Here is a 27,543-nt window from a genome sequence, read left to right on the forward strand (position 1 = left end):
CCACAGCTCATTTGGACCAATACCGATTCCTCGAATAATGCTCGTTTAGGTGAATTCTGCGGGCATCCATCATTCAGCCTTGAAGATGGACCATACCCGCAGCAAAGTCAAACAATTACCCATTATTTATGCAACAACTTCTATTTTCTTTGTGAGCTTTGGCGTATTTTGGGAGCAATGCAATGCCTGTGATAATGAAAGGCCGCTGACAGATCAATGCTCTCATTGACACAAGTACACGGGAAATAAGCAGCTCTAATGAGTTATTGAACACAATTAATGAAAACATTGACGAAAAACACATATTAATGCTTCAAACAAGCGGCCAGTTACGATGCCAAGGACATCAGAGTGAGGGGCACTGCAGAAATATAACGATAAAGAGTGGCGTGGCATCCAGCAGTCGTTATTGGGGACCAGCGTTATATGCCTTTTCATAGCAAATGATTGCTGAAGACATTTGCCGTCAGGTTCAGATGGGGTAAACCGTTTGCTCTAGTGGCCCAGAGACTGATGAAGTATCACAAGGTGGCACAGCAGGTAAGCAAAGATATTTCGTGCCCTGTCTTTGCCAAAACCAAACATGTGGTAAACGTGTTCTTCCAGAATACTGATGGACCACACCTTACAGTCAGCCTGATCACGGATCCAGAGAAGGGACCCAACAGCATAGCCCACAGAATACATCAAAGTCACCTATGCCCCAACCAAGCTCAGCATAGTAAACTGAGTGACGCCATACCCAGGGCCTGATTCAGAGGTCTGTGTGAAAATAGAAATGTGCTGTTCCAAGCAGGAACAATACATTTCTTAAACACACCATATTCTGACAGGGAAAGAATGTGTTGCAGGGACGTGAACGTCTCGGCTTTTGCATGCGCCTGATACCTGCCCTGGTACCGCCAGGAACTCAAGACAGCGGCTCGAAGGGGCTCCTTCCGGCAGAGGCCTACTTTTGCAAGCAAAATAAACTGCAGCAGTGAGGTTGTGTTAACATCTACTGCGCCCGTTTTCCCTTCATGAGTAAGGCATTTCTCAGACTGCAGCACCACTTTTTATAATTTAATGAAAGCTTTAGGACACGTTTGTAAATTAAAAAAGTGTCAGTCTTTTAAGAAATGCTTGCCGTGACACTGCTGCACACGCTGCCCCCCAGCGAGGGATTTAGCAGCTTGTAAAGCTCAAAAGCACAACATCTCCCATCCAGTCTTTCCACCCACCTCAGAATGGCGATGCTGAAGAGTGGAGGGGAGACTGTTCACTTTCTACACTGTTCACTTTCTACACTGCTTGAGCTCAGATGCTGGCCCTCAGTTTGTGTCTCAAAACGTTAAAACAGAAAAAGATATCCGCTCATTTGAGAAAAATAATTACCAGGCATATGTGTTCCCAAATACAGGAAAAAGCAAAACAGCTAATCATTTAACTTAGGTCGCAAAATGACCAGAACTGGTAATAAAAAGTGGTTGCAGACCCTCCCAAGAGAGTTATACCCGAGGACATGCTATTTGAACCATGTTTGTCCTTCCTAGAGGGGTTCCAACACTTCTGTACATTTTGTAAAGCTTGGGGTTTTACCCTGAGTCACTCTGGGCAATCCAGGCGTGGACCCTTTGCTCATTGTGCCTTAGAGAGCCTCATCCTCACCTCACTGTTGAGGCTCAACAAGGTTGAAACATGTATCTGGGGGTGTTGATGGTACTCTTGGTCGGAGGAGAATTGCCTAGCATGTTGGTGCTGGACTACCCTCGCCTAGCATTTTGGTGCTGGACTGCCCTTGCAGGTGGGACCAGACTGATAGGCAAATTAATATTTGTACTCTATGAAGGATGCAGTGAACTAAAACATGGTTATAGACCTTCCTCAGTGACTTCAGACCTTCCTCAGTGGGGTACACCCCATATGTCTATTCTCAGAAGAGGTGCTCCCGCATGTCTGTACATTTTTGCCCTAAGTCACTAAGGGCAATCCAGACCTGGCCCCCTTGCTCACTGTACCTTAGAGATTCTAAGTTTCACCGCACTGATGAGGCACAACAATGCTGAAACATGCATCAGTTCTGGGCTTGCTGACGGTATGATTGTTCAAAGGAGAATCACCTAGCATTCTGGTGTTGGATTGCCCTTGTGGGTGGGACCAGACTGATATGCAAATGGCTATTTCTCCTCTGTGAAGGGTGCAGTGAGCTAACACATGGTTGTAGATCTTCCTCTTTGGGGTACACCCCAGAGAACAGAATGCATGACCCTCAGTAGAAGGGCTCCCACACTTCAGTACATTTTGTAAAAGTTGGGGTTTTACCCTAGGTCACTGAGGGCAATCAAGATGTGGACCCCTTGCTCACTGTGCCTTAGAGAAGCTCAGCTTCACCGCACTGAAGCGCCCCGGCAAGGTTGAAATATGTGTCTGGGGTTGCTGATGATACTCTTGTTCAGAGGAGAATTGCCTAGCATTTTGGTGCTGGTCTGCCCTTGCGGGTGCGACCAGACTGATATGCAAATGGCTATTTCTCCTCTGTGAAGGGTGCAGTGAGCTAACACATGGTTGTAGATCTTCCTCTTTGGGGTACACCCCATAGAACAGAATGCATGACCCTCAGTAGAAGGGTTCCCACACTTTCAGTACATTTTGTAAAAGTTGGGGTTTTACCCTAGGTCACTGAGGGCAATCAAGATGTGGACCCCTTGCTCACTGTGCCTTAGAGAAGCTCAGCTTCACCGCACTGAAGCGCCCCGGCAAGGTTGAAATATGTGTCTGGGGTTGCTGATGATACTCTTGTTCAGAGGAGGATTGCCTAGCATTTTGGTGCTGGTCTGCCCTTGTGGGTGGGACAAAGACTGATATACAAATGGATATTTCTCCTGTCTGAACGTGTGAAGGGTGCAGTGGATAAAAAGTGGTTTTAGACACTCCTGTGTCAGATACACCCCATAGAAAGAGATTACTGAAAACAATGTTCTTCTTCATTAGATGTGTTCCCGCACTTGTGTACATTCTGATCAGTAATTTTACTATCACAAGAGAAAGCATACAAGAGTGAGATACTATTTTTAGATATCCACCAGCAAGAGAAATGACCTACCTTCCTTCTAAAAGATAAGTGAATCATTGTATTAGAGAAAAGCAATCAGTGTTTCCTGTGATAGGGTGGCACACAGAGAGAAAGGGCATGAAAATAATCCCATAAATGCGCAACATCACCTGTATCTTGGAAAGTATGTCATACACACAATGGCCTTTAACATGATACCTACAATGGGCATTGCAACTGACTTGATAAATACACAATTGTAGCCATACACTGAATTCTGGGACTATAAACAATCATGTAAAGAAGCCCAATGGCTACAGTATGCTATGAGAGTCCAAATAAAAAAGGAGGTAGCTATTTCTACCTGTTCAAGTCAATTCACTCTTGCAGGTCAGGAAAGGTCAAAGGTTTTGTTGGCCTGATGTCCACTTTCTATATCGATAAAAGTATATACTAGAACAACAAGGCTTAGTTGCCAGTCCTACACCATTAGTACACACAGTCCATGATATTATTCACATTCTGATAGATAACCAATGACCACATCATATTAAATTGAAAGAAGGAGCCACGTTCAGAGGTGCATTTTCAGAATTGATATCAATGATCAATATTTTTTTGAAAAGTAGAAAAAAATGCTGATGAGCCTCTGCCATGCTTGCCCAGTTTATAAGGTTCCACACACAGAAATACGTGCAAGAGTAAGCAGAGGAGTTCCTCCAATATCTCATGAATGAGCAGAGCATTTACATTCAGGTGCACAGTCAGTCTGGTGAGAGAATATGATTATTCAGATATCATTGATATTAATGGAAACTACATCTGACCAGTTGATTAGATTTTATGAAGCCATATATTTCTGTAAATTTAGTTCATAACAGTTGTATGGCGACATGCGCGTAGAATGCAAAACAACAGATACAAACAATTTTGATATGTAGTAAAGGAAGATTAGAGTGGTATAACTTATAAAGTAGTAGGGTTGAACACATTTAGAATGGCATTAACACCGGTATCAGCAATATGGCAAGTCCTTGAAACATGGTGCTACACTGTAGAAACGTGGTTACATCAACAATACCCTGTACTTCATCTGATCCTGATCCATAAAATATTGGGCCCCTGCTGGGTCCTAAAAGTGTACCCTTTTTTGTAGGGAACAGTATGGTACCTATTAATTAGAATTAAATGTCTTCTAAAACATGTACTTGAATGGGGACCAGTGAATTAGTACTCTTGGATGTACTTGTGCTTCTTTTGATCGCTTCTTTGTTGTAAGCGATCTCACAATCCAAGCTGACTGGTGGGGTGCCAGGAGTACTGGTTCAAGAAGTGGATTAACTCAACATGTCGCCATATTTGGACTGGAAGGTCTAGATCATTCATCCTGGTAGTCACGCTTGCTGCTGCGCATTGTTCTGTATTTTAGTAGCTTTAGTTCATCCTAATATGATTAGGTTGATTCAGTTGATTCAAGTCACAGGAATACCCACCCGCCTAGAACCTACACATATAAACAGAAACACCCAGGGGCACATGGGCACTCATACTCATACCCCACTTCGATTACTCATTCCAGGCACTACCCAAAGAGAAAAGTGATGCCCAAACCCCATAATGAAAATCCTCTAAAAAATACAATCTAGGAGAGCCATTCAAGCACAATACCAAGACCAAAACACCAGCATAAAAATGGAACCCTCCCCATGGTCGAAGTGGGTGGGAGTGCTTGGAAGCGGTTCTCCTCTACATTAAAAAAAGTTATACTGTTCCTATAATTTTATATTCAAAAGAAACAGTTCCGAAATGGTTTCGTTTTAAAGTAAAAGTGTAGGAAGAAGTTGAACATTTCCTTAAACAGCAGGTGTGTTTGTTTGGGGATTTGAATTGCATGTGGGAGGGGGCGTGTTGATGGGGTTGTGGGGAGCAGGGGCGGGCACACTAGCACTATCTATGAATGCCCTGCAGTTTCAAAGGTCCTCCCAAACAATGACAAATGTATTTGAGTGGATCATATGAATGGGAAAATAAAACCTCATTGTCCCAGCTAAGCTAAAATTGTGGGGATCTCAAATGCTCACATTTCCTGCAACAAAGACATTGGGCCTCACTACGAGGTATGCCAGTAAGGCAAAAACGATGCCGGTGGGGTAATATCGGCATCGTTTACCGTCCCGTTGCATTCAGACCCGCAAACCCGGTATTAGCGGCACACTAAACAACGGTGCCGCTAATAGCGGCATAGGCGCGTACACGCGCCCCTTCAGGGAGCAAATACCGGCATGCCGGTTATAGGGGGTAATTCCAACCCATGCATACATGCAAATACCTGCACGATACCGGCCATACATGCATCTCGGACCACCCGCAAACAGCAAGCAGGATAAAAGGCAGCTGCCAAAGGTGCACACAATCCCCACAGGTGGAGTCAATGGAGGCTGTGCCAGTATAAACTGAGCACACCCACACACCACAACTCCCCCCCCACAGGTGTAGGCAATGTAGAGTGGCCCAGTACAAAAGGAGCACACCTACACACCACACCCATTCCTACACCAAAATGCTACCACTAGCAGTGGCAATCATGGCAATGGAGGACCTGCCTGTACTGCTACAACTACAGTAACAACAGCAACAACAGCAACTACTACAGCATCAAGAACAGGCTCCACAGAGGAGACGCAGGAGAAGGAGGGTGAGACAGGCCTAGCAATTACCACCAGCGCAGCGCAGCCACCAGCGCAGCCACCAGTGCCTCGTAGGCAGCCACCAATCCCTCGCACCAGACCCAGCCCATTCAACCTAACCCCTGAGCAGATCCACACCCTGTACCGGTTGGACCGTGACACCATCACCACCATAGTGGACATGATACAGAACGACATTGCCAGCCACATAGGAATACGCACTGCCATCCCCCTACTACTAAAGGTGGTGTCTGTGCTACACTTCCTGGCTACAGGCACCTACCAACACACAGTGGGCCAGCTGCATGGCATTTCACAACCACTATTTTCACGCATGCTGAACCAAGTGCTGGATGCCCTCCTGAAGCACGCAAGCACCCACATATCCCTACCACGGACTGCCCAGGAGATAGCCGAAACCAAAGTAGGCTTCCATGCACTGGCAGGCATGCCCAATTGTGTCAGTGCCATCGACTGCATCCATTTGGAATTGGTAGTCCCCCATGCCATAGAGGCAGTGTACCGCAATCGCAAGCAATACCACTCCATCAATGTGCAAATGGTATGTGACGCCAGGAAGATCATCACCCATTGCTGCGCCCGATTTCCTGGATCAACACATGATGCCATGTTACTGTGTAATTCCACGCTACCCAATCACATGGAGCGACATGCCGGACCCTGTGCCTGCCTACTTGGTGAGTTGCACAACCGTCCCATGGCAGTGCTTTGGTGTTCTGATGTGTGGGGATGCATAAGGGGGGGAATACTGCAACTGGGTGGGAATAGCCGGTGATTGGAGAATGCATGCAGAGCCAAACACTCCTGACCTGAACCAGTCAAACGGTACATAACACTTCACTGGGCCACATATCACAAATAATGCATATCGATGAGAACAAGTAAGAGGCACAACCAGGCTACCATGGTGATGGCAAGCAATGCATGAATGTACAGGATGGCAAGTGTGGAAATGTGGGCAGTGTGACCATGCATAGTAAATAACGAACAGCATGAATTGGAGTCAAAACATGTTTGCACTACCACAGCATATCTGCCTCAGCATGCATGATTACACCCTGCATCATCTATTGAACGCCATCCAGACTACCACACCTCATGACAGCATAGATTGCACCTAGATAACATTTTTTCATGCTTACAGGGACATGTGCATGGCTACACCAAATAGCTGCCACCATGACTGTGCTCCCTGAATGTGACAGTTCAGAGTGACACACACCTATTTGAATCTGCTTGCAGGTGATGGAGGATATCCCTTGAGGCTGTGGCTACTCACCCCTGTGTGTAACCCGCAGAACAGCCATGAGGAGGAGTACAGTCGTGAGCACACCCGTACCCGTGCTGTGATTGAGCAGACCTTTGGCCTGTTGAAGGGGCGGTTCCACTGCCTTAGCAGGTCTGGTGGGGCACTCCTATATAGGCCTGAGAAGGTGGCAAAGATCACCATGGCCTGTGTCATGCTGCACAACATGTGCGTCCGTACCACTGCCACCTGACATTGACATGCATGGGCCGGGTAAGGATGATGAGGATGGAGACGGAGGTAAAGTAGCCCCCCTGCCAGTACGTGATGCACGGGATGGCCATGCTGTACGCCAAGCACTAATTCACAAATACTTCTGAAACACAGGGACTATGAAAGACTTACGTCAGTCAGACACTGGACCAATGTGGACATGCACACAGGGCATGTTGGGAGTTGGGCACTGAACACCGTACCACATTAAATGGATGCACACAAAAATAAAAATGTCCAGCCATGGATTTTTCTTATCACAACGTGTGTATTATTTACAACCTCAAAAATGTGCCCACTCCCCCATCCCAGACTCCCCCAACAAACTCCCTGACCCCCCAAACAAACTCCCTGACCCCCCCAACAAACTCCCAGTCCTCCCCCAACAAACTCCCTGACCGCCCCAACAAACACCAACACCCCCAGTAGACTTCATAAGATGCACCCCTTTCACCCCCAACCTTGTGTCCCACTACCATTGTCCCCCCACACTACTTCCGGGACTTCTTCCTGTCCAGAGGCGGCATTTCAGTGTGCCTTGCACTCCTACGTGTGTGGCACACTGGGCTGGTGGGGACAGATGAAGCTGGTGTGGAGGTAGTAGGTGATTGGCTGGCAGGTTCCCCACCTCCTGCAAGCCGTGGCCGCTGCATATGAAGCAGCATTGAGGTCAGCACCTGTGTGACCGCTCGCAGGCAGTCCCTCATTAGCCGAGCCAATGCATTGACAGCGGCTGTGTTTGCTTCGATGGCCACTGTGGTCCCTGCAATTGCCGTGGCAATACCCCGCCTGGTTTCCTCCCTGTCCGCTATGTACTGGCAGAGTAGGTCTAACATGGCCTCCTGTTGGGCCTCCACCATCGACAATCATGTCTCCAGGGTTCTGGAGGGGGCTGGAGTGGTGGGTTGTGCAGTCACGTGGATGGCATTTTCAGGACTGGACTCCTCAGAGGTGGGTAGGTCACAGTCACAGAGGCAGGGTGGGTGACTGCAGGTGTTGGGGCGAGGGGGTGGGCATGGGGCTCGGGGTGGCCGGGCATGACACCTCGGTGTCTCCCTCAGGCTCCACACTGGCATCAAATTCCCCAGTGGAGGCGGGTGCTTCCAGGGACTCCCCTTGGACAGGTGTGGGTGTGGCCTGCTTGTCTCCAGCGGAGGTGGTGGTGGTGGTTGCCCTCTTCTTACGGTGTGAGGTGGATGCCCTTGCAGTTGTCTCCTGGGTTGCTTCTTCCTCATCAGTGTCTGGGGTGTAGAAGAGATGCAGGGCATCAGTGATGGTGTGACATGGCAGTGGCGGTGCTGTTCATTATTCATTTGATCATGCTTTCATGTCTTATAGGTGTGTCACGCAGGGTGTTCAGAGGGGGCATGTAAACATTCACTGCATGGCAGGTGGCATGCCGTTGATTTTGTGTTTGTGTGAAGTATCACATGGGCAAGCTCCAGGTGTGTTGGCTGTGTGTTGGTTAAGGGATGGGCACTTAGCATGTATTTCAGTGTGGCAGCGTTTGGCCCGCCATCTGTATTTGGGTATGGTCATGTGGGTGTTGGGACATGCATTGCCTTGCCTAGACTCCCTACCACTTCACTTGTGCTACTTCATGGTCTCCCCTACAGGGATCTGCAGGGTCACTCACCTCCTTCCGCGGTTGATGCAGCACCCGTCTCCATCTCGCATAATCCCTCGATGGACTCAGGACTGATTAATCTGCTGGCCGTCTCCTCCCAGGGCATCAATTTGGCAGGGGGGTGGGCATCCCCGCCTGTGGCCATGGCCGCCCTCTGATTGGTGGCCATGATATTGTGTACCCTCAACCGGAGGTCATCCCACCGCTTCCTGCAGTCCCTCACACTGCACGGGGTGGGACCTACGGCTGATACCTTGCGGGCTACCTCCTGCCAGATTTGCCTCTTTTGTTGCTGCACCTCCCGCTTCTTGTCGTGGGATTGTATTGTGTCTGCATGTGCAGCTAGAGTGTTCTCTAATATGGTGAGCTCTGTGTCTGAGTAACGCTGTTTACGCAGCCGGGGGGTGGTCTTCCTGGTAGCCTTTGACATCCTCTATGGATTTCCACTGTGCTCTCTGAGTATCGACTGGTGGTTATGGAGGATGGCAATGGATTGTGTTTTTAAAGATGGGCACCGGCCCATTTCCCGTTCCTGCGCGATGACGTAATTGCCAGGTCTGTTTTTTTGCGAACACGGTATTACCATGCCGGTATTACCATGCCGGTATTTAGGGGTTGGTATGAGGCGGTACCGCTATGGGCGGGTCCCACGATGCTGGTATAGGGGAGTTGGAGGCCCTTTAGCGGCATGGCAGTATTGCCACTACCGGCATGGGGGCACGCGCGTGCTCACGCACTCGTAATCACCCGCTATTAGCGGGTTCATATGAACACGGACCCGCTCATTCCGGCATGCCGGTAATGAACCCGGTTTTACCGGGCAACTCGTAATGAGGCCCATTATATAGGTAACAGGCAGCTTTACCTATTTTCCATAGGATTCGCTAACTTCAAAAATACAAGCTGAAAGGGCAAAGCAAAGCAGGGTGACCCAGGCAAAGGTAGCAGGGATTCGAGGGGGAGGGAAGGAGACTGAACACCTGTCCATGAGCCCACTGAAAGGCAAGATCCTGGCAGGCATTTATGTAATCTCAGGCCAGCCCCCTCCCAAACTACATGACCACCAACATATGGTCCTATAAAAATAGAAAACGACCCTCTGTGTATAGGTGTCCTTGATACCTTTGAGCACCACCCGATGTGAGGGAGAACCTTGCTATGATAAAGCAGTCAGTTTTGTCTCCATTGTGGGGAGTTTGTGTAGAAATTGGAGGAAGGTGTTTGGTGGAGAGTGGTTACAGAGAGGAGTACTCAGGGGAGATCTGGATGAATAATCTGGAGGTTCCAGGGATGGTCTGGAAGAAGTGGATGGAATTGATAGTTGTCATCAGGGGAATAGAGTTGTCAAGGAGTGGAGGATGTGGACCACGAGAAAGAGAGGGAGTTTGGAAGAGGTTGGATGAAGAAGGAGTTGAGGAAGTATTTAAGTGGTAGATGCAGACCACCATAGAAAGAGGGGGAGTTGTGAGGAGTTTGGAGAGGAATTGATACCATATGTACATAGTATACATAGAGAGAGAGAGTGAGGAGGTTGGATGAGAGGTAAAATCAGGAAACCACCAGACCAGGAGAGCGACAGAGGTTGCATCCCTTTACATCAGTGGCAAAGAGAGATGACCTATGGGTGGAGATAGAGCTATACTGCTATTTTACCTGAAGAGGTAGGAGGAGAACAGGTTCCCCCTACTAGAAATGGAAAGAACAGAGGTTCCTGCAGACCTGGTTTGCCAGGTAGAAACAAGAGGAGGCGGGAATAAGAGGTGATCAGAGAGCCTATTTTAAAGGTGATCAGGGAGGAGGTGTCCCAGTGATAAGGACCCTGTAACAGGGAGATGGTAAACTGAGAGAGGGCACCCTAAGTCCCACCCCAATAGAGTTGGCAAGTGAGTCGTTGCTGGGTAGACTTACCTAGTGTTTGCTAGAGGAGACCTTCAGGATTGTGCATTCCAGGAAAATACCAGCTACAGAAGGCCAGAACCTGTACTCAACAAGGGTTCAGGAAGCCCACAAACCCACATTTTAAAGACAAGGCAAGGGCTATCGATTGGACATGCAAGCAGGAGTGGAAGGATTCCCTTGACTGGAACTGTTGTAAGAGACTTTCTTTATGCTTTATCACTGAGACACTATTCTATAATGTCTTCATGTTTGTTGTCAAAATAAAAGCTTCCTCTGTTACTGAAATCTTCCTTTGTTTGGTCTATGTGTGCCTCCCACCCAGCATACCTGTCACAAATGGTGTCAGAGGCACAATGAGCAAAGGCTCTTTTGGAGGGATACCCATATCTGCCTGTGATACACAACACTAGTGAGCATCGCACTATTTTATCTAGAAAGTCCAGGAGAGATACTTCAGGATTCTCCAGGTAGGCCAAGACATCATCTGCATTTGCTGACACCTTAACGCGGATTGACTATGTCCTGACCTCCATGATGGAATTGTTTGTGCAGATCCACTGGTGCAGAGGATCTGGGGATAGAACGAATAGGAGTGGAGAGAGGGAGAATCCTTGTTTAGTCCCTCTTAAAGAATGTGAGCTGGTGCTGTTTGCAAACACAGATGCTTTTGGATGCTTGTAACACATGACGATCAATGATATAAGCTTATGGACGAATCCATGCCAGTTCAGTGCCTCCACTATAAAAGACCACTCCACCCTATCAAATGCCTTCTCTACATCTAAGGTAACTGCGGCACAGGGAACATCCCCTTTCTTAGCCATTCCAATGATTTTGCAAGAAGACAGTCTGCCCTTTACAAAGCCAGTCTGGTACCTGTGTATTAGTCTGGGTACCAAGGGATAAAGTGCCATTGTGATGGCCTTAGTATAGATGTTTGCTTTGTCATTTGTTAATGAGATGGGCCTATAACTTTAACTGAGAGCAGCAATTTTATTATTTTGGGCTAGAGCTTTGAGGTAGTTAGCAAGCATGGACCCGGCTTTATTGGCTCCCCACTGTAGTGGTATTCTAACAACAGCCCGGAGGCATTGTATGTGCACTGTTTATTGTATTCTATTTTGAACCCCTTCTAAGGGGTTGGCGAATGCAAATATTCAACCTTCATAGATTTCATTTCTATAAGGCTGGCTCTCTCTAATTGCTGTGTTGCTTTATTCCTCCCCGCTTCTTAACTAATAGTATGACCCCACAGTGCAGCTTCATATGCATCCTATAACATTACTAAAGGAGTATAAACCCTCTCATTGTGCTGAAAGAACTCCCTCATGAAAAATTCAATTACGTTTGTAAATTCTAACGTGCTCAAGTGCAAATATACTCTCTGTCTCTTAATTGGGTAGCCTAGACCCCTAACATTCCAAGAGGTGATGTTAACTATCTAGATATTTGTGGTAGTATGTAGTTATAGCATGTTGGTATAGGGGAGCACGGTCAGTGTTTGGGCCAGTATTGGAGGGAGAGGGCACGGCTGAGATGAGTACCCAGACCAGACCAACCCAAAGGAAGCACATGCCATTCACAGCCCAATTCTACATCATTGTGCATTATGCATACCAAGAAGGGAAAAGAAAGATTAGAGAGAGTTGAAAGAGTAGTTTAGAACCTAAAACCCTACCTTACCCTACTCACCACCTACCTCACGGCACTCACCTACTCTACCTCCTCATACTGAACATCGCAAACTCATAGCACTCAGTGACCTTACTTTATCCTACTCACTCTCTGCACTGCACCCCACTCACCCACTCTACCTCAGCCTTCTCAAACACTATGTGTCTCCCACTAACCCACCCTATCTCACCCTACTCTCCCAAACCTGTCTCACCCCACTTGCCCACCAACATTACAACACTCATGCACTCTATCTCACCCAAATCAATCATGTACCTCACAACAATAACCAACTCTATGTCAACCTACCCACACAACCCTGTTCGCCCCACTCACCTGCTTCAGCCAATTTGCCCAAGTTGCCCACTCCTAATCCTAATCCCCATGCTGCCTCACCCTACTCCTTCACTGTACTTCACCCAACTCACCCACTCAATCTCATGCTATTCACCCAGACTACCTAACCACACTCGACCCACCACCCTTCCAAACCTACATCACTTCTTTCTACCTCCGCCGACTATGCAAGGGGTATGATGTGGAGGAATTGACATGTATAAAGCAAGCCTGCATAAAGCATCCAATCAGAGCACATGAAGAGCCGAGGATCCAATATTTAATTTTGAGGGCATAATTGACACAACTTTAAAGAGACCATAATTATGCATGGGCTTTTGTGCATACCACAAATTATGTATCATACAGGACAAAGACAATAAGCAATCATCTGCAGCAACATTTGTGGGGGAACAGTGGCTTACTTGGTATCAAGAGCCCTGGAATCTCCTGACCTAATTCCTGGAGTGTATCTATACACACCTAAGCATGGGCCCAAGCCTATCACCAAAGCAGATGTATTTGAGGCCACTTCGAAGTTTGGTGAAAGGACCTCACCCTTGGTACCTGAACAAGGATGACACACCACATTAAGAAGGTACTCCTTATGATCCGAAGCTCATTGGGGCCGCTATCGATATGTTAATGGACTGTATGCTTGTACCATGTTGTTATGCTCGGCTCACCCTATACATACAGTCCACCTGATGAGTGCATACTCGAACTGTTGGCAAAGGTTTACTGTGGGATCAACAACACAACAGGACACTTTGAAAACGTGTAAAAGCAAGGAGTTGCTTACACAGTTTAAATGAAGGAGGGGAAGTAAAAGGAGCAGTCAGCGTTATCAGAGGGAGGATTGATGGCTGCCAGTATACCAGGCAAGGGTGGCAGCAACCAGGGAAGAACAATGGATGGGCACAAGGGGAAAGATAGACAGCTGCCACTGGTTTCGGGGCCAAAGGGAGGCAAGGTGGTGTGAGTAAAGTGGTAAGGTGATATAGGGCTGGCCGATATTTCAAGTTTCGGAGATATATCAAGACAATATTGTTAGCATCAAGATATATGCATATACTTTACTATTTCTTTCTTGCACTAAGCACTTTCTTTGTTAATATATGAGTGAAAGTCTGTGTTTCTGGTGGTGTAAAAAGTGAAGAGAGTTGATTAACAACTGCAATATTGCAAACAACATATGCGGTCTAACCATGCAATATAGTTTCGAAAAGAACAAGCCTTGGGTGCGTAACTGTATATATCATGAAGAATCACCCATACTAACTGGTATCAATGAATGGAGCACTATGCACTTTAGTCTACATGTTTATACTGGCCCAATAATTACTAACTAGTAGGGTTGGGCAAAGCACTGTGCACTTTATAGATGATTGCTTAGAATTGTTGCTATCATGTTGTACTTAAGATCAAGAGATAAACATGACTCAGGGCGCTGATCACACCGTTGTAGGCAGTTAAATATGTGTTCTTATATTCACTTTGATAAAGCACTATGCACTTTAGTTCTAGATGCTTTTATTCGGACAATAGCTGCTAACTGAAGAGATTGCACGAATCACTATGCACTTTAAGATCCAATGTTTTTAAGATGTTATTGCTGCCAGAATGTTTGACATCTCTGTACAGACAAGTTAGAGGCCCTAGTGATGATGTTCACATGATAGCTGACAATTGAAAAGGTTACACTGAGCATTATGCACTTTACATTTTACTATTTACAGCTGACTAATGATGCTAGTATGTTGCATTTTATTTAAAAGGTGAACATGTTTCATGTTGCTGTCTTTAGATATTTACGCAGTACGCAAAATATTTGACATTGATAACAATGGGGAAGGCGAATTGCAACTGTAAAGCAGTATTAAAAGTTTAGATGAATCTAGAAATGTATAATGCTCTAAGGCTAGAAACAGTCAAAGATGGCCGATATAGAAACATGCAGTTGTTGGACAGAAAAATGAATCCTCTCTTAATGTCTACCTGTCCCCAGAACACACCGGGTATTTTAATGTGCACTTGAGATGTGGGCTAGTGTTGTGAACAAGCGGCGAGGGAGCCGCGAAATGCATAAACGCCATTCATTTTGCCACAATGGGAGCACCAAATTCTGTGGGTTTTTAACCTTTTTGCTGTGATTGTTGAAGTTACCAAATAAAGGAAGATTGTTTTTTTGAATCGAAGCTGTATCCTGGGGATTATTAGTGACCACACGGAGAGTGGCGCTCACCAACTGATGCATGTTCAGTAAGAAACCAATATATATATATATATATATATATATATTCAGTAAAAAAACTTTTTCAATGGGACGTTATGGTTAAGTTGCGCTAATAGAAACCTATGAAATTCAGTAAAAATACTTTGACTTTGTTAAAGGGACGTAATGGTTAAGTTGCGCTAATAAAAACCTATGAAATTCAATGAAAAAACTTTGTTAAAAAGGACGTTATGGTTAAGTTGCGCTACTAAAAACCTATCAAATTCAGTAAAAAAACTTTGTTAAAGGGACGTTATGGTTCAAAGTAAAACCGAAAAACCCCTGAAATTCGGCAGTTATGGTAAGATAAGCAATCATAACTCGCGCCACCGTGCACTGCTAACACTAACACCCAGGACATCACTGATGACATCACATGTGCATTTACTTTTCATGAAAACTCTGTAGGAGGGATTCTTACAATGTTGACCAAAAAGTGTCAAGGATCATTTGAATAAATATCATGAGCTAATTAGTGCATTAAGCAATGCATTGATATAAATAGCATTCTATTATGAAGTTCTATCCAGTATACTAAGCAACTCATGCAGAAACTTAGACAGTGTGTGCAGTACATATGATGAAGGTGCAATATTCATAATCTTGCCATGTAGAATAATGAAATGATAACTGCTTTCTTATTAGAGTTTTGCGTACTGTGAAACATGTAATAAGTAGCTAATAAAACCCACTTAATACATAATTACATTATTACAGAAAAAACACAAAGAGACAACAACACATACAAATATGAGTATATACAGGGACAGAGAAGTAAGCAAAAAAGCAGAAGTAGTAGCAGAAAGAGTTCATAACCTAACTGATTATCTTTATGCAGAGAAATGATTGCTCTGTTTCAAAGCTCCTACTTACTGTATGTATGTGTATCAAATGATGTCAGTGAACCCTAAGGAAAGGAGTGTGAGTACAATGTATACAAATATGAGCATACACAGGGAAGGTATAGTAATAAAACTAAAACTATGAGAAAGTGCTGATAACTCTAATGATTATCTTCATGCACAGAAAGGATTGCTCTCTTTCAAACCTGGGTCTTCCGCTATGTATATGTTTCATATGATATGACTTGACCCTAAGTCTACAAATATAGTACCTTTTCAATTTTTACTTCCTGACTGTTACTGAAGAAAACTATGTGGCTTAGATATGTCAGTAAAGGAAAAAAAGGGAGAACCAGCCATGTGATGTCATCAGGGATGTCATCAATGACATTTGTGATGTCATCTTTGATGTCCTGGGTGTTAGTGTTAGCAGTGCACGGTGGCGCGAGTTATGGTTGCTTATCTTACCATAACTGCCGAATTTCAGGGCTTTTTCGGTTTTACTTTGAACCATAACGTCCCTTTAACAAAGTTTTTTCATTGAATTTCATAGGTTTTCATTAGCGCAACTTAACCATAACGTCCCGTTAACAAAGTATTTTTACTGAATTTCATAGGTTTTTAGTAGCGCAAGTTAACCATAAACTCCTTTTAACAAACTTCTTTCATTAGCATGCAGACAATATACAAAGATTTATTTATTTATTTACATTTATATAGCGCGCAAGCAGCCCAGGGGCATTGAGGCGCTGTTACTTGCATTAAACTTAGTTACATGTTACAGGCATGGTAGAAGTTGTTGACACATTGTGAATGTTACATATATCGCTTTGGTCGTATAATACATGATACATGGAGGTATTCATGCTGGTGTGTCTGGCCTTAAGTGAAGAGGGTGGTCTTCAACGTTTTGCGGAAGGTGGTGAGGGAGGCCTCACCACGGATAGTGGGTGGTAGGGCATTCCAGTGAGAGGGCGCGAGATAAGGGAAGCTGGATCCGCCCGCTTTTGCTTTTTTTACTCGTGGCACCAAGAGCATGTTGGTATACGGCGATCTGGTTGGCCTGGTGGAGGAGACGAGGTGTATCCTATGAGAGAGGTATGCAGGAGCAGTGAGGTGGATGCACTTGTGGGTCAGTGTAAGGGCTTTGAATAAGATCCTTTCTTTTATTGGGAGCCAGTGGGCTAGTTTTCTGGCCTCTGAGATGTGTTCTCTTTTTGCAATGCCTTGGGCTGCCCGGAGTGCATTGTTCTGGATTACTTGTAATCTCTCTAAGTTTTTATTGGAGGTTCCTAGGAAGAGTACGTTACAGTAGTCTAGCCTAGAGCTGGTGATGGCTCTGGCTATGTTGGTGCAGTTTTCTTTGGAGAGAAAGGGTATGACTGCATTGATAAGTTTGGCATGATATGCAGCTGCAGAGGCAATTGCGTTGATTTGTCTGTCCATGGATAGGCTGGAATCCAGGTAGACTCCCAGAGTTTTGACAGAGTCGGAAACTTGAATTTTAATGGAGTCAATGGTGAAGTGGCTGAATTGGGCATCTAGGTTTTTTAGGGTGTCGGGAGAACCTACCAGGAGGAGTTTCGTCTTGTCGGAGTTGAGGCATAGGCCGTTATCTGTCATCCAGGCTTGGATGGTGTTGTAGAGGTTGTTGAGGGTCAGGGAGTCAGTGGTATAGTTACCTGTGAGAGTGAGGAGGATCTGTGTGTCATCGGCGTAGTTTGTGTAGGAGATGCCCATGGCGTCGAGGATGAGGAAGAGGGGGCGTGTAAAGATGTTGTATAGCGTGGGGGAGAGGCAGGAGCCTTGGGGCACCCCGCAGAGTATGATGGTTGGTGAAGCTGCTGCTAGGTCCGAGAAAACGTGCATGGTTCTGTCTTGTAGGAAGGAGGTGATCCACACTGTGGCTTCAGGGGAGAATTTGGTGGTGTTGGAGAGATGGTGGCATAGGACGCTATGATCAACGAGATCAAATGCCGCTGAGAGGTCGAGGAGTAGGAGAAGAGCTGGTTTACCCATGTCTCTTGCATCGTCCATCTGATTTTTCAGGTCCAGTAGGGCTGTTTCAGTTCTGTGTCTGGGGCGGAAGCCAGATTGTCGGAGTCCAAGGAGTTTGTTCTCTTCAATGAAGTGTTGGACCTGCAGGTAGGCTGCTTTGTCCAGTATTTTAAGAAGGAAGGGGACAGTGGTGATGGGTCTGTAGTTGTTGGGGGAGGTGGGATCGAGCGATGGCTTTTTTAGAAGAGGGCGGACCCACGCTTCCTTGAGGGAGGCAGGGACTTTCCCTGTGGAAAAGGAGGCATTTACAAAGGCTGTTAGGAAGGGAGCTAGTGTTTCCGTGCAGTCTTTGATAATGGAGGCTGGGCATGCATCACCTTTGCAGTTAGAAGGTTTGATGTTCCTCATTATGTTGATGATGCCTTCTTCCTGAATGGGTTTGAAGGAGAAGGGTAAGGGGGGATCAGGCGGTGGGACTGGGATGTGCTTGTTCGGAAGGGCTTGTTTAGTGGCTAGTATTTTGTTTTTGAGGAGGCTAAGTTTGGATTGCATGGCCTTTTGTATTTCATCACACCAGTCTTTGTCTTTGGTGAAATTCTGGGGGGCGGGAGTGGGTGTCTCGAGCTCTCTAAAAATGGCAAATATTTCTTTAGTGCTAGATTGGCCTTCCGAGATTCTGGATTCAAAGGATTTGGCCTTGGCTAGGTTGATTGCCTTTTTGTATTTGGTGGAGAGGGATTTAAAGACTGTCTTATCTTTTTCGGAATGGGACTTTTGCCACTGTGTGAGTGCGGCTTTTTTTTCGTTGCGGAGTGAGAGGAGGTCGGGTGAGAACCAGGAGTTGGAGTGGGTAGTGGGTTTGGATTTGCGAGGTTTGAGTGGGGCAATGGCGTTGATAGCTGCTTTGATGGCAATGTCATAAATTGATGCGAGTGTTTCAGGATCTGAAGAGAAAGGTGGTCTGAAGGCTGGACCTTGGAGGAAGGGTAGTAATCTCTCCTTGGTGAGTTGGCGGGAGCTTCTGGCGAGGCAGGGAGGGAGAGGTTGGGGTGAAGGGGTAGCTGGGGAGCAAGTGGTGAGGATGCTAAAAGTGACAATGTGGTGGTCAGACCATGGGGTGGGAGTGTTTCCTGTGATGATGAGTGTGCTGCGCTATCCAGTCAAGCGTTCTACCCTGGGTGTGAGTTGGGCTAAGTATGGTGTTCTTGTAGCCTAGGGCCTTGAGGGCAGAGTCAAGGGATTTTGCTGCTACGTCCTTACTATCCTGGAGCCCTAGGTTGACATCCCCTAGGAGAATGGCTAGAAGATGGAGTGTAAAAAGCAATTTCTCAGGGATGGCTTTACACAGAATGTTGCAAAGTAAGAATTTATGCTCATTCACAGTGAAGGTCAGCTGCTTCCATTTTTTGCTCGTGGACCAGAGTGGCCCACGACTCGCACTTTAAGGTTCTATTGTTTTTTTACCTTGACAGAGAGGGATCATGCCAAAAGACTTCTTTTGAAGGAGGGGTGCAAAAACGTAAGAGACGATAAGGATGAAATTTCTGAAACGAAACCGCTTTTATATATTATATCACTATGAGAAAGATCGTTGGCACAGACGGAGTCGTATTTAGGGACTGCATTACGCGTAGACAATGGAAAATGGCAATAAAATGTAAGTAATCCTTTAAATTATTTTATACCGGAATATAATAACAATAGCGTGGCGTTAAAGCCCGGTTAAGTTGTACTTGTTCGTTCAATGTGGCATATTGTTTTGTACCGTGCACTATCACCGCCGAAGTGGTCCGCTGGCGCTCAGACGGCTCTGAAAAAGGCACACGAGAGAGGGTGGATTAGTGGGAATAAGTTAACATACTCCGTTGCACTATCCTCACTAACAAATAGTTTCACGCCCTAATAAATAAAATTAATATTTTTAATGAAGATCAGCTTGTGAGACTAATTTATGTTTTTAAAACAGGTACATCCTTCCCTACTGTCAATGCCACGATTTTCAGACCCCGGCCAACGCATTTTTTAACTGCCAGGTGCAGCTCCTAGTAAACAACTTCATGACCCTCACCATTTTATGGGACAATCGCCAAGGACCAATATGCCCTTACGCGCTACTAACGGCTAGAAACAACATACCAACCGTTATGGTGGTCTAATGCCTCGTTGTTGGAACAACCTTCCGATTATCAGTGCGACCAAAGTCCTTCTTTTATCATAAACCAACACCCTGTGTAATGCAAAGGAACAGCACGTGACTCAAGATGAACTTTTGCAGATCGACAGCAAAGACAAATGCAAATCGCTGAATATTCTCTAAACATTTGATGTCAAATAAATGTACTTTACGAAATGTACAATCTTGCTGTTTGCTTTTAAATCACAGTTTCATATTCCGAATTGTGGTGCGCTGTGTTGTGATCTGTGTTGTTTTCCGGATTCTGTATGAAGTCGCGTAGCAGCAGTGTTGGCAACTCCTTAGTAAGAAAAGTAGCTATTGGCCATCATAAAAGTAGCTAGAAGTAGCTAAATGATGTCATAACCTAATTTGCATAATTCACCAGGTGCATGATGGGTAATTGCCGAGGGCATGGTTGTTATAGCCTCTCATTGAGCTCACCGCTTTTTTGTAATGAAAGTCGCGAATGCACAGATGCAAACTCATTACATCCATATGCATACATTCACATGCAAAAGCACTAGTATTTAAATAAACCCCACAATGATTAGGTTGTTGTGTTGTCGCTTCTTAAACGTGTACTGCCATTTTTAATATGCTAGTATTTTATAATCCATAATGCCTCGTTGTTGGAACAGCCTTCCGATTATCAGTGCGACCATAGTGCTTCTTTTATCATAAACCAACACCCTGTGTAGCGCAAAGGAACAGCGCGTGAGTCAAAATGAACTTTTGCGGATCGACAGCAAAGACAAATGCAAATCGCTGAATATTCTCTAAACATTTGATGTCAAATAAATGTACTTTACGAAATGTACAATCTTGTTGTTTGCTTTTAAATCACAGTTTCATATTCCGAATTGTGGTGCGTGTGTTGTGATCTGTGTTGTTTTCCGGATTCTGTATGAAGTCGCGTAGCAGCAGTGTTGGCAACTCCTTAGTAAGAAAAGTAGCTATTGGCCATCATAAAAGTAGCTAGAAGTAGCTAAATGATGTCATAACCTAATTTGCATAATTCACCAGGTGCATGATGGGTAATTGCAGAGGGCATGGTTGTTATAGCCTCTCATTGAGCTCACCGCTTTTTTGTAATGAAAGTCGCGAATGCACAGATGCAAACTCATTACATCCATATGCATACATTCACATGCAAATGCACTAGTATTTAAATAAACCCCACAATGATTAGGTTGTTGTGTTGTCGCTTCCTAAACGTGTACTGCCATTTTTAATATGCTAGTATTTTATAATCCATAATGCCTCGTTGTTGGAACAGCCTTCCGATTATCAGTGCTACCATAGTGCTTCTTTTATCATAAACCAACACCCTGTGTAGCGCAAAGGAACAGCGCGTGAGTCAAGATGAACTTTTGCGGATCGACAGCAAAGACAAATGCAAATCGCTGAATATTCTCTAAACATTTGATGACAAATAAATGTACTTTACGAAATGTACAATCTTGCTGTTTGCTTTTAAATCACAGTTTCATATTCCGAATTGTGGCGTGCTGTGTTGTGAGATGATGTGTGTTGTTTTCCGGATTCTGTGTGAAGTCGCATAGGACTGGAGATGACTGGTCGCGTTTGGCTACGCACCCTGTAACGTCACGGAGAGAGGCAGGGAATATGAATGCTTTGATAATGTCAGGCTTAGGGGCGGGAGATATGATTTAGTGTCGCAAAAACAGGTCAGCCAGGTCGATGGGGCAAGTGATAGGATTATCACATAATGTCGGCGCACAGCAGCCTGATTTATCGTTTGTTTAGTGGACAAAAAGTCGGGTAAGGCCCATAGGAAATTGTAATGTCAGCGACATAAGGAGGGTTCTAAGAACACTTTCAACCTGACAACGAACGATATGAACAGCGTTCTCAGAACACCCCCATTTTGTTTAATTGCAAACATTTCAGCACAACGAGTGTTCTTAGAACACATTCAACTTACCAGAGTACAATACGGACAGCGTCCTCAGGACACCCCCATTTTGATTATGTACCAACATTTAAGTACACCGCGAGTGTTCTTAGCTCAATTTTAGCTTGCTTACGAACATAACGGACACATTCTCCGTCCTCGGAACACCCCACCATTTAGTTCATATAGAAAATTTCAGAACAGCCGTGTTGTCCGCAGACAAATCGAGGACAACAAAAGCGTCTAGCACATAAAAAAACAGAACATTGAACCTATCTCATACTCCCCCCACCCTGCCCAAACACTCTTACACACCAACACACTCCACTAAATACAATTTTTAATCCAAGTTTCTCCGCGCTGTCCGCGGTCATCCGCGAATGCAAGATGGCGGGCGCCACAGAAAATCTGACGCGCTTCACGCACCACGCCGTCCAATCAGTTAACACGTCGCATGTCCGCGGACATCACGCAAGCCGCTCGGCCAATCAGGGCACTGTCCGCGGAGCGAACCGGGAAGTCCGTCCGCAGAGCGAACGGAGATATCACTAATATTTTTGCCTTACATTTTGGTCATTTTAAAAAAAACTACTGCACGGATTTACACCAAATTTGCGAAAGCACGCATTCTGGACCAAGCCCCCGCTCCTGCCGCAAATTTGGTGTAAATTATGTCTATGGGAAAAAACAAAAGTTTTGGGACCCCCCCTATAACCTTGCCCCCCCTGACCCAAACCTCTCCAAACTTTGCAAAAGAATTCAGAGTGGGCAATATACTTTTTTTGCAAAGTTTGGTGAGGATTCGTCCAGAGGGAGCGAAGTTATAAGCCACCCAAAAAATGCTCTTCCTATGGAAACACCATATATATATATATATATATATATATTTATATATATTACATGGCCACGGTAGTGGCCATGTAGTTATGGTTAAGTTGCTGTTTCCATAGGAAGAGCACTTTATGGGTGGCTTATAACTTTGCTCTCCCTGGACGGATCCTCACCAAACTTTGCAAAAAAAGTATTTGGGTCACTCTGAATTTTTTCGCAAAGTTTGGTGAGGATTCGTCCAGGGGGCAAAGTTATAGGGGGGGGACCCAAAACTTTTTTGTTTCCCATAGACTGAATGGGAAAAAATATTTGCTCTCGCCTACAGCCCAAACCGCTAGACGGATTTCCGCCAAATTTGGACCAGGAGCAGCGGCTTGGTCCCGAAAGCGCGCTTTTGCAAATTTGGTGAAAATCCGTCCAGTTGTTTTTTTTAAAATGACCAAAAAGTAGGTAAAAAATAATTAGTGATATCTGTGTTCGGTTCGCAGACACACTTCCCTGTTCGCTCCGCGGACAGTGTCCTGATTGGCCAATTGTCTTGCGTGATGTTCGCGGACATGCAACGTGTTCGCTGATTGGACGGCGTGGAGCGTGAAGCGCGTCAGATTTTTCGGTAGCGCCCGCCATCTTGGATTCGCGGACGTCCGCTGACAGCGCAGAGAAACTTTGTTCAAAATGTGTATTTAGTAGAGTGTGTTGGTGTGTAGGAGTGTTTGGGGAGGGTGGGAGTGTATGAGATAGGATGAAAGTTGTGTTTTTTATGTGTTAGATGTTCTTTTTGTGTTCGATTTGTTTGTGGACATCACAGGTGTTCTGAAATGTTCTAAATAAACTGACTGGGGGGTGTTCTAAGGACTCAATATGTGTCCGTTTTGTTTGCAAGCAAAGTGAAACTGTTCTAAGAACACTCGCGGTGTCCGGGGAGTGTTCGTAGGGGGTGTCCTGAGGACGCTGTCCGTATTGTTCTCTGTCAAGTGGAATGTGTTCTAAGAACACCTGCGGTGTCCTGAAATGTTCGCAAATAAACAAAATGGGGGTGTTCTGAAGACGTTTTTGAGAACACTCCCGGTGTCCTGAAATGTTCGTAGGGGGTGTCCTGAGGACGCTGTCCGTATTGTTCTCTGTCAAGTTGAATGTGTTCTAAGAACACCCGCGGTGTCCTGAAATGTTCGCAAATAAACAAAATGGTGGTGTTCTGAAGACGCTTCTAAGAACACTCGCGGCGACCGGGGAGTGTTCGTAGGGGGTGTCCTGAGGACGCTGTCCGTATTGTTCTCTGTCAAGTTGAATGCGTCCTAAGAACACTTGCGGTGTCCTGAAATGTTCGCAAATAAACAAGATGGTGGTGTTCTGAAGAAGCTTCTAAGAACACTTGCGGTGTCCGGGGAGTGTTCGTAGGGGGTGTCCTGAGGACGCTGTCCGTATTGTTCTCTGTCAAGTTGAATGTGTTCTAAGAACACCCGCGCTGTCCTGAAATGTTCGCAAATAAACAAAATGGGGGTGTTCTGAAGACGTTTTTGAGAACACTCCCGGTGTCCTGGAATGTTCGTAGGGGGTGTCCTTAGGACGCTGTCCGTATTGTTCGTTGTTAAGTTGAAAGTGTTCTAAGAACTATCGCGTTGTTCTGAAATGTTCGTAGGGGGTGTCCTGAAAAGGGTGTCCATATTGTTCGCTGGCAAGTTCAAAGTGTTCTAAGAACACTCACATTGTTGGCGGACATTAAAAGTTTCCCATAGATCATAGTTGAAATGTTGGACTCTATGGATGTGATATGCTGCGGTGGTTGTTGCCAGGGCATAGAGTCTTGGGTGCATGGCCATTTGGCCATGCACCCAAGACTCTATGCCCTGGCAACAACCACCGCAGCATATCACATTCATATTTGCTTATAACTTTGGGTGAAAAACAAATGTATAAGGAACAAAGGTATTAGATACTATGGATGTGATATGCTGCAATGGTTGTCCTTATTATTGTATACTTACTGTTTGGTCTAGTAATGGGAGTCCATGTTTTTCTTATTCATTTCTGTGATAAAAGAAAATAGCATGTTAGTATCAGTATTTTGTAATGACTTATTACATTGTATAAGCAATATACTTTTATTTTTTTTCGACCCTCATATTTAGTAGAGTACAAATCAGAGTACTGTGCAATTTGCTCAGTTTCTGTATTTGTTGCTAAAATCATTGGGTCTGTGGGAGAAAAAAAAATCCATGTTGGATTAAAAAAAAAAAACTTTTTCTGTTATGCTACAGTTTATTTGTTTGTTTGTTTTCAGTGTTCACTTGTTGTTTCTGGCTAATGCTTTATACTTTGCTTTGTTGTATTTTTTTTGGAGCAGTAACAGATTCTTCATTTGTTTTGATATTATAAAATTTTGGAGCAGTTAGATACCAATTGGTGTATTCTAACTGTCTATTTTTTTAATATATTTTAGTGGTTTTGATTTATCTATTTGGATATTGTTAAATTTTGGGACAGTTAGATACCAATTGGCGTACTCTAACTGTGTATTTTTTGCCAAATTTAGTGGTATTCATTTATCTGATTAGTTGTTGTAGAATCTTTGAGCTGTTAGATAGCTTTTGGAGTATTCTAACAGTTTATATTATTTTAACACAAATTTATAATTTTGGGACAGTTAGATACCAATTGGCGTATTCTAACTGTGTATTTTTTGGTCTAATTTAGTGGTATTCATTTATCTGATTAGTTGTTGTAGAATCTTTGAGCAGTTAGATAGCTTTTGGAGTATTCTAACAGTTTATATATTTTTAACACAAATTTACTTAAAGGTTTAAATACAGTTTATTTATCAAATTTTGGTTTTAAGAACATCAAATAAGCGTTTGTAAGATTTGCTGGTAATCTCTGCTTTAGAGTAATGGTACTATCATTACATTCAAACCAACCACATTTCTTTTTTATATATGCCATGTAGTGCCCTGAATTGGTTGTGGCTCCTGCGTGGTAGATTATACCTATTGTCGTGAAGGTTTTCTTACCAAGTGATATTTGACTATGTGTGAATCCAGTCAGCTTGCAGTTGTTTTTGGTACCATCTGCATTGTAACGTAGAAGCATTAGTATTACGTATTTACTATGTGTTTGTATTACTAATGTGGAGCGATTATCTGAATTGCAGGTAGAGCATAATCTACCATGGTTTGCATTTTGTAAAAGTTGCTGAAATGGAATGGATTCACAATTTGGTATTGATATATATATAAAGCGTTCATTGGGAATTTCTTCTTGTGTCACATTGTTGCACAGAGTGCATGTATGTTTCCACATGTATGAAATCTGGAAGATTTCCTTTATAGGTATGTTTTTGTTTTCCAGTACTTGTAGTAAGTATATTAAAAATTCTTTTGGATCTTCCTGTGAGTTTATAGTGAATTTCACCATTCCAGCACAGTAGTCAAATTCTTGTCTTATTCCATAAACACTATGGCCCTCATTACGACCCTTGCGGAAATCGAAAAACGATAGCGGAAATGTAATACCGCCATCGAATACCGCTCGGTGCGATTATGACCCGTCACCGTAAAGTACGATGCCATTAGCGACACCGTAGTGAACGCCAACGCTAACTGCACCAAGTACGCGCACGCGCGCCATGCAAAACCGTAATTACCACCATGGCGCAACGGTACGCGAATTCTGACCCCAGCGGACATTTACTTAACGCCATCAAGCATGGCGGAAAGTACCATTCCGCCATCGTGAGAATTACGGCATCGTGAACCAACCGTAAATGGCCCTACTGAGTGCCTGTACACCACTCCCTGCCCACATTGCACAACTCCTCGTAGGTGCAATGGAGTTACACAATGCAACCAGTGAAATGTACAAGTCACCCATGCATGCCAACGAACAAATGAATGTAGGGGCTCCAAGTGCCTTGTGAGTGGCCATCCATATTTGGCATGTCACCATTGCCGTACTGATGCAGCACAGGCATGTGAAGGTTCAAGTACAGCAAAATGAACTGAAATATGAGACAAAACAACAACAGGCCCCCATCGCTTGACACCAGTGTAAGGCAACATTCAAAGCAGTATCCTGAGGGAGACTGCACAAGCCCTGTACTCATGCCAGTAAACAAACCAACCATCAGCATAAGCATGTACCACACAAGTTGGCAGAGTGACTGAGCAGCCAGGCTCATCTCAAGAGGGGCCAATGGGAGCTGCAGGGCACAGATGGCACGAATACAGAAGCTATTCCAATGGACATGACCTCAGTCTCCCTCCAAGAAACGCACGCAAACACAGGCACCTGTGACCAGCCATTTTCTGATAATCACATCATTCCACCAATCCACCTGGCTGACCGGCATCTGTTACACAAAAGCTAATCCCCCGCCCCTAAGCATGACATCATTAAAACAGTCATAATGGCAGCCCCTATCCCTGACCTTACTGGGCTTCGTAGGCAAACGCGGCCAGTACAGTACCACGCAACTATACTCAGAAGCCGGAACCCAATGCAGATCTACTCACAATACATCGCTCCACAAATAGGAATATGCTACATTACTTGCAAAGAATAACGCTACACGGTTAACATCAGAATAACATTTTAATGCACATCAAATTCACCAAGCCCATACAGCTATTAGGTCATAAACCCCAAAATATTTTCATTACTGTGGGCTGCATCCGCAATAAATGACCAGCTACTCCTTGTGTGACGCCCTGTTCCTT

The sequence above is a fragment of the Ambystoma mexicanum genome, chromosome 6p (genome assembly GCF_040938575.1).
Source record: "Ambystoma mexicanum isolate Mex_15411 chromosome 6p, UKY_AmexF1_1, whole genome shotgun sequence".
Classification (NCBI taxonomy): domain Eukaryota; kingdom Metazoa; phylum Chordata; class Amphibia; order Caudata; family Ambystomatidae; genus Ambystoma; species Ambystoma mexicanum.